The sequence below is a fragment of the Rattus norvegicus genome, chromosome 5 (genome assembly GCF_021556685.1).
Source record: "Rattus norvegicus strain SHRSP/BbbUtx chromosome 5, alternate assembly SHRSP_T2T, whole genome shotgun sequence".
Lineage (NCBI taxonomy): Eukaryota > Metazoa > Chordata > Mammalia > Rodentia > Muridae > Rattus > Rattus norvegicus.
In genome coordinates this window covers 32,195,286-32,206,251 of record NC_141538.1, presented here as the reverse complement: position 1 = coordinate 32,206,251, position 10,966 = coordinate 32,195,286, and the positions used below count along the sequence as shown (strand labels likewise).

The 10,966-nt window shown below is 39.5% G+C and overlaps 1 pseudogene; it reads right to left on the bottom strand.

Moving 5' to 3' along the window:
- Window positions 1-8,862: 8,862 nt before the first annotated feature.
- On the bottom strand, window positions 8,863-9,869 carry LOC134478937 (glyceraldehyde-3-phosphate dehydrogenase-like; annotated as a pseudogene).
- Window positions 9,870-10,966: the final 1,097 nt, after the last annotated feature.

The following is a 10,966-nucleotide window of genomic DNA, read 5'->3' as shown; positions in this document are numbered from 1 at the left end:
TCTATAATCTAAGTCTTTCTCTCTAGTTCTTTCTCTATCATGTATTTTATTTATAATTTCTCATTATCTGCTTATCTGTCATCTATTTTTAATGCATTTCTATAATTTATCCATCTATAATTTATCCATCAGACATCCATATGTCTATCAATCTATCAATCATTTGTCTGTCAGTCATTATCTATAAATATTTTATCCATATATCTAACTATAATCTATGTACAATCCATCCATATCTATCATTTATCATCTATTAGTCTATCTCTAAACCTATCATACATCTATGTATTAATGTATATCTATCTGTCTATCTATTATCTATCATATCTATTTATCTATCATCAATCTATCTTTTACCTACTATTGTCGTCATCATCATCATTATTATTGTTATCATCATCATCATCATCTATATGACTTTAAAATACACAACTAACAATAATTAATGAAGATGTGACAAATGGCTCTCAGGTACCCAATCATGTATTTTCCCCAGGAACAATTGTCTATTACGCAGGCTTATTTTTCATTGTCAATATAAATAACACAATCACAGCAAATGTTGATCATTAGTACTTTGCTTTTTGTGTCTGTGATCATGATTTCTCAGGCTTTAACTCCAGTCATCATTGTCTTTTAAGGGCCCCTCGTCAGTCATTACTGCCTCATCACTGTTGCCATCTCCTGTGCCTTCAGTAGGTAACAGGTTTGAAAGAATGCATCTGATGATGTGTTCCTACCTTGTTTTCATTTTCTCGGGGCTCTCTGCTTTTCTTAGGACCATGCAAACTTCTTGTCTTAGAAAATAGCTCCTGTGTAACCTATCCAGATTCACACTCCGTAGTCCTTCTAAACGCCTTTACTTCCACCAGAAATCTCATTCTGTTTCCCATATTAGACTTCGCTGTAGACATTTATACATCCTTCTATTCTATAATGCTCCTTCTCCTCCTTAATGTACATGTAAAACTCTAACCAGCCAATAAGAGTCATTTTGCGTGTGATCCTCTGTGAAGGTTTCCCTATTGCTTAGGAAGATGGTGGCTTCCATGGCATGTCTAATGGCTTTGTCTTTGGATTTCAAAATGTGTGCTTTTATTGTTCTTACACCTCTAGCTTTTATACCAGATGCCAATGTGTCCCTCCCAGAGAAGGGCTGGATGATTCTTGTCACCTGGACATGTGACAGCATCCCAGGTAGTGGTGAAGTTCTTAGCACCACACACCGAGTGAAGCAAAACAAGAAGAACTGTGAGTGAAGTTGAGTCACTGTGCATCTCTCCTAGAAAGACATTCCCTTGAATCAAGATAAGAAGATTCTACTAATATACTTCATTAAAGAGGCATTTGCAACTAACTCCGTTCAGACTTGAGAATGACCAAGCACAACATACAAAGGAAATTCACTCGCAACTTAGGAAAGCCTTACTACAAAGTGATTTCCTTATCACCATTCATGAAATAGCAAATGTTTGTTGAGTGAGTAGACTAAGAGAAAAATGATGAATATAATTTTTATTTTAATTGGGGTCATGCATTTCTTTTCTTTTCCTTCCTTCCTTTTATTTTTTTCCTATATTCTTTTCCTTCTGCCTCCTTTCTTTCTTTCCTTTTGAGACAGAACCTTCCTAGATAAGCTGGCATCAAATTCATGGTCCTCTTTCTTCAGCCTTCTAACTGCTAGAATTACAGTTGTATAGCACCATTCTTTGCTTCATGTAACTCTAAGACTAATAGAAAACAGCCTTAGATTTAAAACAGCTTCATTACAGGAACATTTACTTCAACCCTTCTAGACTGCCATTTCTTAAAATGGAATAATAACACTCCAAGCTGAAGGTCACACTGAGAATGTGATGATTTACTGCGTAAGAATCCATGTTGTGAGCTGTAGTAGACAACATGAAAGTGGAGACAGTTATGTCAGCCTTTAGGGTTATCTGAAATGTGCATGTCCACCTTTGCTGTAGTCAAGATACACACTCCTTTATGCTGATTCTGCCATTGCTCCCACTACTTGGCTCAGAAAAAAAGGCATAGCTTGTGTTGGTTTTCAGAACTTTCTATACACAGACCATTTCATAGATATTTTACATAATGACGAATGATTGCTCATACAGACAGATGCCAGCCATGTGTTGTCCAACATCAATGAAAAATCCTGGAAATGAGAATCTGAGAGAACAGATATATACTTCTTGCAGCAGGGAAACTCCTCCCTGGAAACCCGGAACCCTGAGTCTCTCAGTAGAACTGTATGTATGATGGGGCATGGATGTGGCTTTGCCCAGCTAACTCTGGCATAACTCAGTTAAGGGATTCTCAATGGCAGCCATCTAAAATGGTTATGTTCTCCAGATGGGCAAATGCAGAGAGGAGATGTTAAAAGGCACGAATACAAACAAGGCAGAGGAGTTACAAAAGTAGCTGAGTCTCTGTCTTTCCCTTAGTATTACAATCTGATTTTTCAGTGTGGTAAATTTACTGTTGCAGACTACAAAGCTTTCTACTAAGAGGTTCTTAGATATTCTCAACTATTCCTCTTTGCTAAGGAGTTTTCCTTTCTTGATATAAGTAACCTAAAGAGAGAATAATTTATTTCAAGGTGACAATTAAAAAAAACGCTTGGATTAAATGAAATACGGTTTGCTTAAATATTTAATATTGGTGATAATTATTTTCTACCAAGAAATTATAATTAAAACTGGTGAAAATAATTTATTTGGAAATTAACTAAAACCATAACAAAATGTCAGGTTGTATTATAATATGACTGACATAGAATTCTGTGATCTTTTTGTTATACCTTAGCAACCATCGCGATAAAAGTTGTGGACTCTCCAAATTGGCTGAAACTTTGAGGTGGGGCATCCTAAGCTTAAACAAGGTATTTCTTTCTAGTTAACTACTGTTAGTCATTGAGGAAATAGATTCCTTCCAAACAGTGCTTGTCTTATAGCTTCATTAAAAGATATCAAAGCTGAATGAACTATGTACTCAGGAGAAGCTGGCCTCTAAAATAAATGGTTTGTTTTTGTTTTCGTTTTCGTTTTTGTTTTTCATTTAAAATGACCTTTCATTCCTGTGGTCATCCAAACAGCCACTATATGTTGACTACCTTTCATATGCTAGGGTTTTTTCCAATTCTAAAAGAAAAAGAAAACAAAACAAAAATCAAAAATAAAAACAGAACAAAACAAACGAGCAAGCAGCAACAACAGCAGCAGCAACAACAACAACAACAGAAACTAGCTGAACTTCCTTGGCTCTGAGACTTTTATTCTAGTCTAGCTATGATGAATATCTATTGAATACTAAATAATTTAAATATGTTTTCTCTTAATTTTTTTTAGAATTTCTATGAAGTTGGACCTGTTATTATTCTAAAGTTGAGAATTCTTAAGCAAGGAAAAGTGAAATGCCTTTCTTAAATATAAGTAACAGTAGAAACTGATTTTTTGGGTCACAAGCATGATTTACTGGACAGTTTGCCTTTCCCCAATATACTGTACAATGAATATACTGCCACCAAGATTATTTGATCCAGGTTAGGTGGTTTTTGAGAACCTTGTAACCACCATACACTTTCTTTCATCCATCAGTTATTGACTCTCACAGGTCTTGCTTTTGTGTTGGGGAAGGCGGAGAAGTGGTTTGGTTTTGTCAGCAGCTCCGACTGTGGTAAATAGCACTTGAAAAGCTCCCATGAGTTTCCTCTCTGCACACATTCCACAGAAGGTACCTCTGTGATTAAGAAGATGCTTATGTTTGCTTGCTTCTTTCTTTTGTCTTTCTTTCTTTCCTCCTTTCTTTCTTTCTGTCTTTCTTTCTTTCTTTCTTTCTTTCTTTCTTTCTTTCTTTCTTTCTTTCTTTCTTTCTTTCTCTTTTGTAACCTTTAGTCATTTTGTAAAGGTCTGTTACATATTAGACAGCGTATTTTTACCTAATACAATTGAGCAGTTTAAGTAAACTTTAAAAGTAGCCAACAGAGGATACCTGTGTGATTTTAAAAACAAAGTATTGCAACCGAACTAATAACAGACTCTAGCAATCTCTACTCTTCACTCTTTATTGCCAGTCAGATCCCTTCCCACTGGCGACCTCTTTTCCTTTTAAAGCTATTTCTTTGGCATTTACACATCTGTGAATCACGTGTTTATGCTGCCATATTTATTTGATATATTATCGTTGATTTTTTCTGAATTTGATTTTCATGCTCTGACCACTCTGCTTCCCCCATCTTCCCAATGCTGTAATTTTGTAGCCATTCTTCACTACTTCATTATTATTCCTACGCAAATATTATTTACAAATGAATGTTACTGTATAATTATCTTTCTTCTTTCAAGTCTGCCGACATGTTACTAGCTTCTAGCACCATCTTTTAATATTCGAAAATTTTAATTATATTTTGTTGTGGAAAAATCCTTCCTTGGAGAATTACATCACTTCTAATCTTCAAAATAAAACTTGTTTAGTTTTGTCATTGATTTTGCTTAGTATTCTTTTTCTTTTCATCCACCATTTTCCTGATCCGTCTTGTGAACTACTCTTTATTTTTTTAACATAATTTTGCCAGGGTTAAACAAAGCAATCTTCCCAGGTGTATAAACACAGTATATTTTAAGCATATCCTCCTCTTTCTTACCTTTTCCCTTTCTGTTGATCTTACCTACTTGCCAATGTCAAGGAAAAGGGTTTTTTTAAATTGTTGATTAATTTTTAAAGAATATGACACATGAAGGCCAGACTTTTCTCTATTTCACATATCTGAAAGCTATGGCTATTGAGATGACCATGCCACTTATGTAGCTTTTCTTTCTGTTCTGAAACTTGTAAAGAACATTGGAGACAAGGTGCACCAGACTTTGGACACTAGTCAGAAGATTGAGCTTTCGTTTAAATTCCAGAAATATTATTTGATTCAAATTCCATTTAAAAACAAAGCTAGCCTCCAACCATTTATTAGCAACATTAAAATAGCCAAATGGTAGGTTATTTTTCCTTCCTTTTTCTGGTGTTGAGGGTCAAATACAGGGTCTTGGCATGCTAAGTAAGTACCTTGGAGCTGTATCCTCAGCTCAGAATTTGAGAGTGTCTCTCTCTCTGCAGCCCGCATTGGCCTTGGACCCACCAAATAGCTCTGGCTGGCTTCAGAATGACTTCTATTTATCTCAACATCCTGATGCTGAGATAGGTGACTGGAATGTACCACCCTGTTTGCATGAAGGGAGCTTTCTGAGTGCCTTCATTACAGACAAATAATAACTATGTGAGGTGATGCAAATGCAAATTACACTGGCTTGATTACCACATCGCGTACGCAGGTCCTGAAACTTCGAGCTGTACTTCACAAATTTATAAAATTGTGGAACAACTTTTCAGAACCGAAAATAAAATGAAGCTAACCTAAATCAAATTATATTTGTAGATAAAACATGGGTATTTACAAGGCTTCTAACAGACTAGGAAAGAGGGAGGCAGAAGAACAGTGAGTCCATGAACCCCAACACTATAAAATAAACACACATGCCTTCCCATATGGAGCGACTGTGGGATTCTGGAGCTGCACAAAAAGGCACACAGCTCCTTTGAGGGAAGCAGGCAGGATGCTGGATTCAAGGAGACTGTGTCTTCACCATTCAGCATGCTTCTCTCCCGCTGCCGCAGGCGGCGGCATTAGCATTTGCTACTCAGGTAAACGGTGACCATGTAATTACATTTTGTGTGATGTTAAGCAAAACTGGAAGAGCAATGGCCTCAATGCAAACGCAATAGGGCATGCTAAGTTTCGTGAGAGCACCGATCTTTGTTTTCTTCAGAGGCTCTTTCATCCCTGGCATCAGAAGACGAAGGTGAGAATAAGGCAGAGTAGTCAAGAAAGGGTTACACGTTCTCTGTAATGAGTCCCACTTTGACCTGCATCAATGGTCCCTGGAAATGTCCTCCTAAAGCCAATCTTCAATCACTCCGCTCAGGTTGTGCAGATAGACACTGTTATGTGCCTCCTGCCAGATCAAAGGAAAGCTCAGACCAACCCAAAGCAGGCTCCCTCTGCCCTTTAATATGTAAAAAGCAAAACTCAACAAAACAGGTGCCTATGTTAATTGCTACTCTCAAGGGGGTGAGCTGGGGACGGGGAAAATGAGCAAGCTTTAAAATTGTAGTCAGGGCAAAGACCTTGAGCGACAAGGTTAGCCAAGAAAGATTAAAAAAAAATCATCTAGTTAAAAACCTCACCAGTTGAATGGGATGACAGATGAATGATGGATGCAGGTGGGAAAATGGGATTCCCTTCAAAGAGAAGAGTGTGATGCGCAAGGCAATGAGGAAACTCAAGGTCCCGGTGCGAGGCGCCTGGAGCAGATAATGCCTGTCTGTGCGCTCATTGTATTGTCAGAGCAGCTGAAATAAACCCTCTGGGGAGCCTCTATAAAAGAAGGCGAAACCAAGAGCAGCTTCCCGTTTGGGTATAAATTTAGAGGAATTGTAACTGTCATTGTGCTATGTGTTAAGGTCAAGCTTTTTATGAAAAGAAGGGCATAATAAGTAAATCTCTGAAGAAAGTAGGCTTGGAGCCAGGCACGTCAAGGCCCTATCCACAATTAGCGAGCTATTTGAAGTCTTGCTGAGCCTTAAGATTTTCATCTGTAAAATGGGAATAAAGCAAGCCCCTTTCCATCGTTTGTAAGAACGAGTTTTAAGCTTGAGTAGGGTCAATATGTAAGTAGGCATTGTGAGAATGCCTGGTACTGTTTGAATGCCGGAAAACAATGAGAAGAAACACCACAAATGAATTAACCATGTTTGAAATATGTTTATTCTGAGTCCTGGGGTACTCCTGATTCAGAATAAAAAGGGGTGCCCCTCTGAGTGGATGAGTGGAAGTTATTGATTATAACTGAGAAGCAAATCAACGAGTGACAAACAATATCAGATAAACAAAAGTTAACAGAACTTCTTGAAAATGAAACAAAGCAAAAGCAAAAACAAACAAAAAAACCCTAAGGCAAAGACCCAGACTTGAGCACTATTCCACATACTGTGCAGATGCATAGATTGTATACCCCAGTTAATGAGTTAAAAAAATTAATGCTAAAAACAGAAACATTTTCTGGTTTAAACAAGCAAGTTTGTGAAAATTAGGAAGACATTAGAGTCATTATTGTTTCGTATCTTTGTTCCTTCAAACTGAATTATTCAAATTGTCTCATAATCTAATATTTAACAGCATGCTGCTGTTCTATATTTGTGAATGAATGAAACAAATTTGTTGTACATGAATGGACTCCAAATCCTTATACCATTTGACTTTCTTATTTCCTTCTTATGATGGTGCTCCAGGGCCTTCAGGTACAAAGTTCTCTGTGGTATCCCAAATCGGTGATAGGACATGGATAGGAAGATAAGAGAGACTCTCTAATTACTTTTTAAATCTCAAAATCTCTCATAAAAAAGAGGGTCATTTGAGTCACTGGCTTCATTTTAAAGAAATTTTCCTTAAGTTAAACCATCCGAATATGAGGCACACCTTTCTTTTCCATGGGGGCTTTGTTTTTCCCACCTCTGAAAACATAACTGGCTAAAGGTGGAACTCCCAGGTATTTCCACAAACACATTAAAACGCGGACATGAATAATGAATGACTGGTGTGGTACATGTTTCTTTTCTCACCATGATATGCTTGCTTGAAGGACACTGGAGGCCCAAAGTCATCTACCTCCCAAGCCTGGCTGTCCCTCTCATTCCCACACTGGTAAGTTCTTGACTTCTGCTATAACATTGTCTTAAAACCAAGAGTGTTTCTATCTCACTGGCCAATCTGCAGAAACATTCCTTTCTGGTTCTTCCTTAGAAAGAAGAATGAGGTATGCTGGTTAAAGTAAAGTCACTTTCAGAATTTTTTTTAAAGACCTATTTAGTTTTAGAATTAAAAAGAAAACAAAACAAAACTATGCCATAAATATTCGAGTTTAATTCTAGATGGCCTTTTTTTTTGCTTCTTCTGCTTGCTCCAGAAACACCTTTCCTTATACTTCTCTCTTGCATGTATTGTTCACAAGAATACAGAGAAAATAAATGGAATAGAAGAGAAAACCAGCTATTTACTGTTTCTAGTTGTCACTTTTGCTCAGCACTACAGGCTAGGGAGCATGGTATTTTATAGGAGCTCTGCCTGGTTGACAGTTCAGGTATTTTCTAGGAGTCAGAGGAATAAACAGCTTCTCAGTTAAAACAAAAGCGATAGCTGTTTATTCTGCAATACATTTTGTTAGTGTATTTGCCCAGTTTTCTTGCACTGAAATCTCCACACATGCAGTCATGACTTCGGTCTTACTCATTCATGCATTCTCGCTGCCTAACAAGAGCCATGTACCACACATTTGCAGACGAGAGAGGAATGACAACAGTTAATTTTTATAGAACAACATTTTTGTGTCAGTGGCAGTTATGAGAACGTGGTTTACCTGCAGGGGTTCATTTTGTGTCACCCCTTGGCTCCCAACTCACTGAAAGGGAGGGGTGCCAAGAGGGCGTTCAGGACTAGGCGTTGAGGGTCAGAGTTGGGACTAGAGTTCCGAAAGGCTGGCTTCATAACTGCTGCTAGCTACGGAGAGTGCACGTGATAGGGTCAAATAATGTTTTTTTTTTGGGGGGGGAGTGTAGCCAACTTTATTGATGGTATTCAAGAGAGAAGAGGGCTCCCTAGGCTCCTCCTGTTATTATGGGGGTCTGGGATGGAATTGTGAGGGAGATGCTCCGTGTTGGGGGTTGAGTTGGGATGGGGACTCCTCAGCAACTGAAGGCCTCTCTCTTGCTCTCAGTATCATTGCTGGGCTGGGGTGGGTGGTCCAGGGTTTCTTATTCCTTGGAGCCCATGTAGGTCATGAGGTCCACCACCCTGTTGTTGTAGCTGTATTCATTGTCATACCAGGAAATGAGCTTTACAAAGTTGTCATTGAGAGCAATGCCAGCCCCAGCATCAAAGGTGGAAGAGTGGGAGTTGCTGTTGAAGTCGCAGGAGACAACCTCGTCCTCGGTGTAGCCCAGGATGCCCTTTAGTGGGCCCTCAGATGCCTGCTTCACCACCTTCTTGATGTCATCATACTTGGCAGGTTCTCCAGGCAGCATGTCAGATCCACAATGGATACATTGAGGGTAGGAACATGGAAGGCCATGCCAGTGAGTTTCCCGTTCAGCTCTGGGATGACCTTTCCCACAGCCTTGGCAGCACCAGTGGATGCAGGGATGATGTTCTGGGCTGCCCCACGGCCATCACGCCACAGCTTTCCAGAGGGGTCATCCACAGTCTTCTGAGTGGCAGTGATGGCGTGGACTGTATCATGAGCCCTTGCACGATGCCAAAGTTGTCATGGATGACCTTGGCCAGGGGGGCTAAGCAGTTGGTGGTACAGGATGCATTGCTGACAATCTTGAGGGAGTTGTCATATTTCTCATGGTTCTCACCCATCACAAACATGGGGGCATCAGCTGAAGGGGCAGAGATGATGACCCTTTTGGCCACACCCTTCAAGTGAGCCCCAGCTTTCTCCATGGTGGTGAAAATGCCAGTAGACTCCATGACATACTCAGTACCAGTGTCACCCCATTTGATGTTAGCGGGATCTCGCTTCTGGAAGATGGTGATGGACTTCCCTGTTGATGACAAGCTTCCCATTCTCAGCCTTGACTGTACCGTTGAACTTGCCATGGGTAGAGTCATACTGGAACATGTAGACCATGTAGTTGAGGTCAATAAAGGGGTTGTTGATGGCAACAATGTCCACTTTGCCAGATGCAGAGCAGAAGGCTGCCCCAGTAACCAGGTGCCTAACATGGCTAAATCTGTTCACACCGACCTTCACCATCTTGTCTATGCGACGAAGCTGGCACTGCACAAGAAGATGCGGCTCTCTCTGGAACAGGGAGGAGCAGAGAGACAAATAATGTGTTTTTTACTGTGTACTTTCACACGGTCATTCTTTGGCACTAGGTATGGTAGGGGTGTTACTGGGGTGGAGTGGGTTCTGTACTGATTCAGCAATTCTCTTGATCATCTAACTCTTCTGATGCCAACTCTTTGCAGATAGTATAAATCTACATAGACCTTCTCCTATTTTGAACAGGTATGGCCTGAAATGTTCTCTGACTGACTGAGTACAGAGTCTGCATCTCTCCCTCTAATTGAACTTACTTTTTAGAATGCCTCATGAAATTTAGGGACATAATTTTCTTCCATTTACCAGTTTCAAATGAAGAACCTTTTACCAGAGGTATAGATAGACAGCTACATGGGAACTGAAAAGATACACAATGACAGGTATGTAGGAAGGAGTGGGAGGATACATACCATCTCTGATTATATGGTGTAGATATGAAATATTCCTTCAAAAGGCTCATGTAAGAGGCTTGGTCCAGCTAACAACATTGAGGAGCAACTACATGACATTGTTAGTTTCACCAATGGATTAGTTCATTTGTAAGTTCATAATTGAATGGGATATAAGGGAATGGGTCCTAGTAGCAGAAAACAGGTCAATAGGGAAATGCCTTTGAAGGTTCAATCCTTTTTCTGTTTATCTTCTGTTCTGTTCTCCTCTCTTCTCCTTTTAGTTCTCCCCATCTCTGCTACAAGGAAAGGAACAATCTTCTTTATCAAACTGTGGTGGTTTGAATATTCTTGGCCCAGGGAGTGGCACTATTAGGAGGTGTGGCCTTGTTGGAGTAGGTGTGGCCTTGTTGGAGGAAGTGTGTCACTGTGGTGGGCAATGAGACCTCCCTCCTAACCGTGTGGGAAGCTGTTATCTCCTAGTTGCCTTACAGATCAAGATGCAGAACTCTCAGCTTCTCTTGTACCATGCCTGCCTAGATACTGCCATGCTTCTGCCTTAATGATAATGGATTGAACTTCTGAACTTTTAAGCATGTCCCAATGAAATGTTGTCCTTATAAGAGTTGCTTTAGT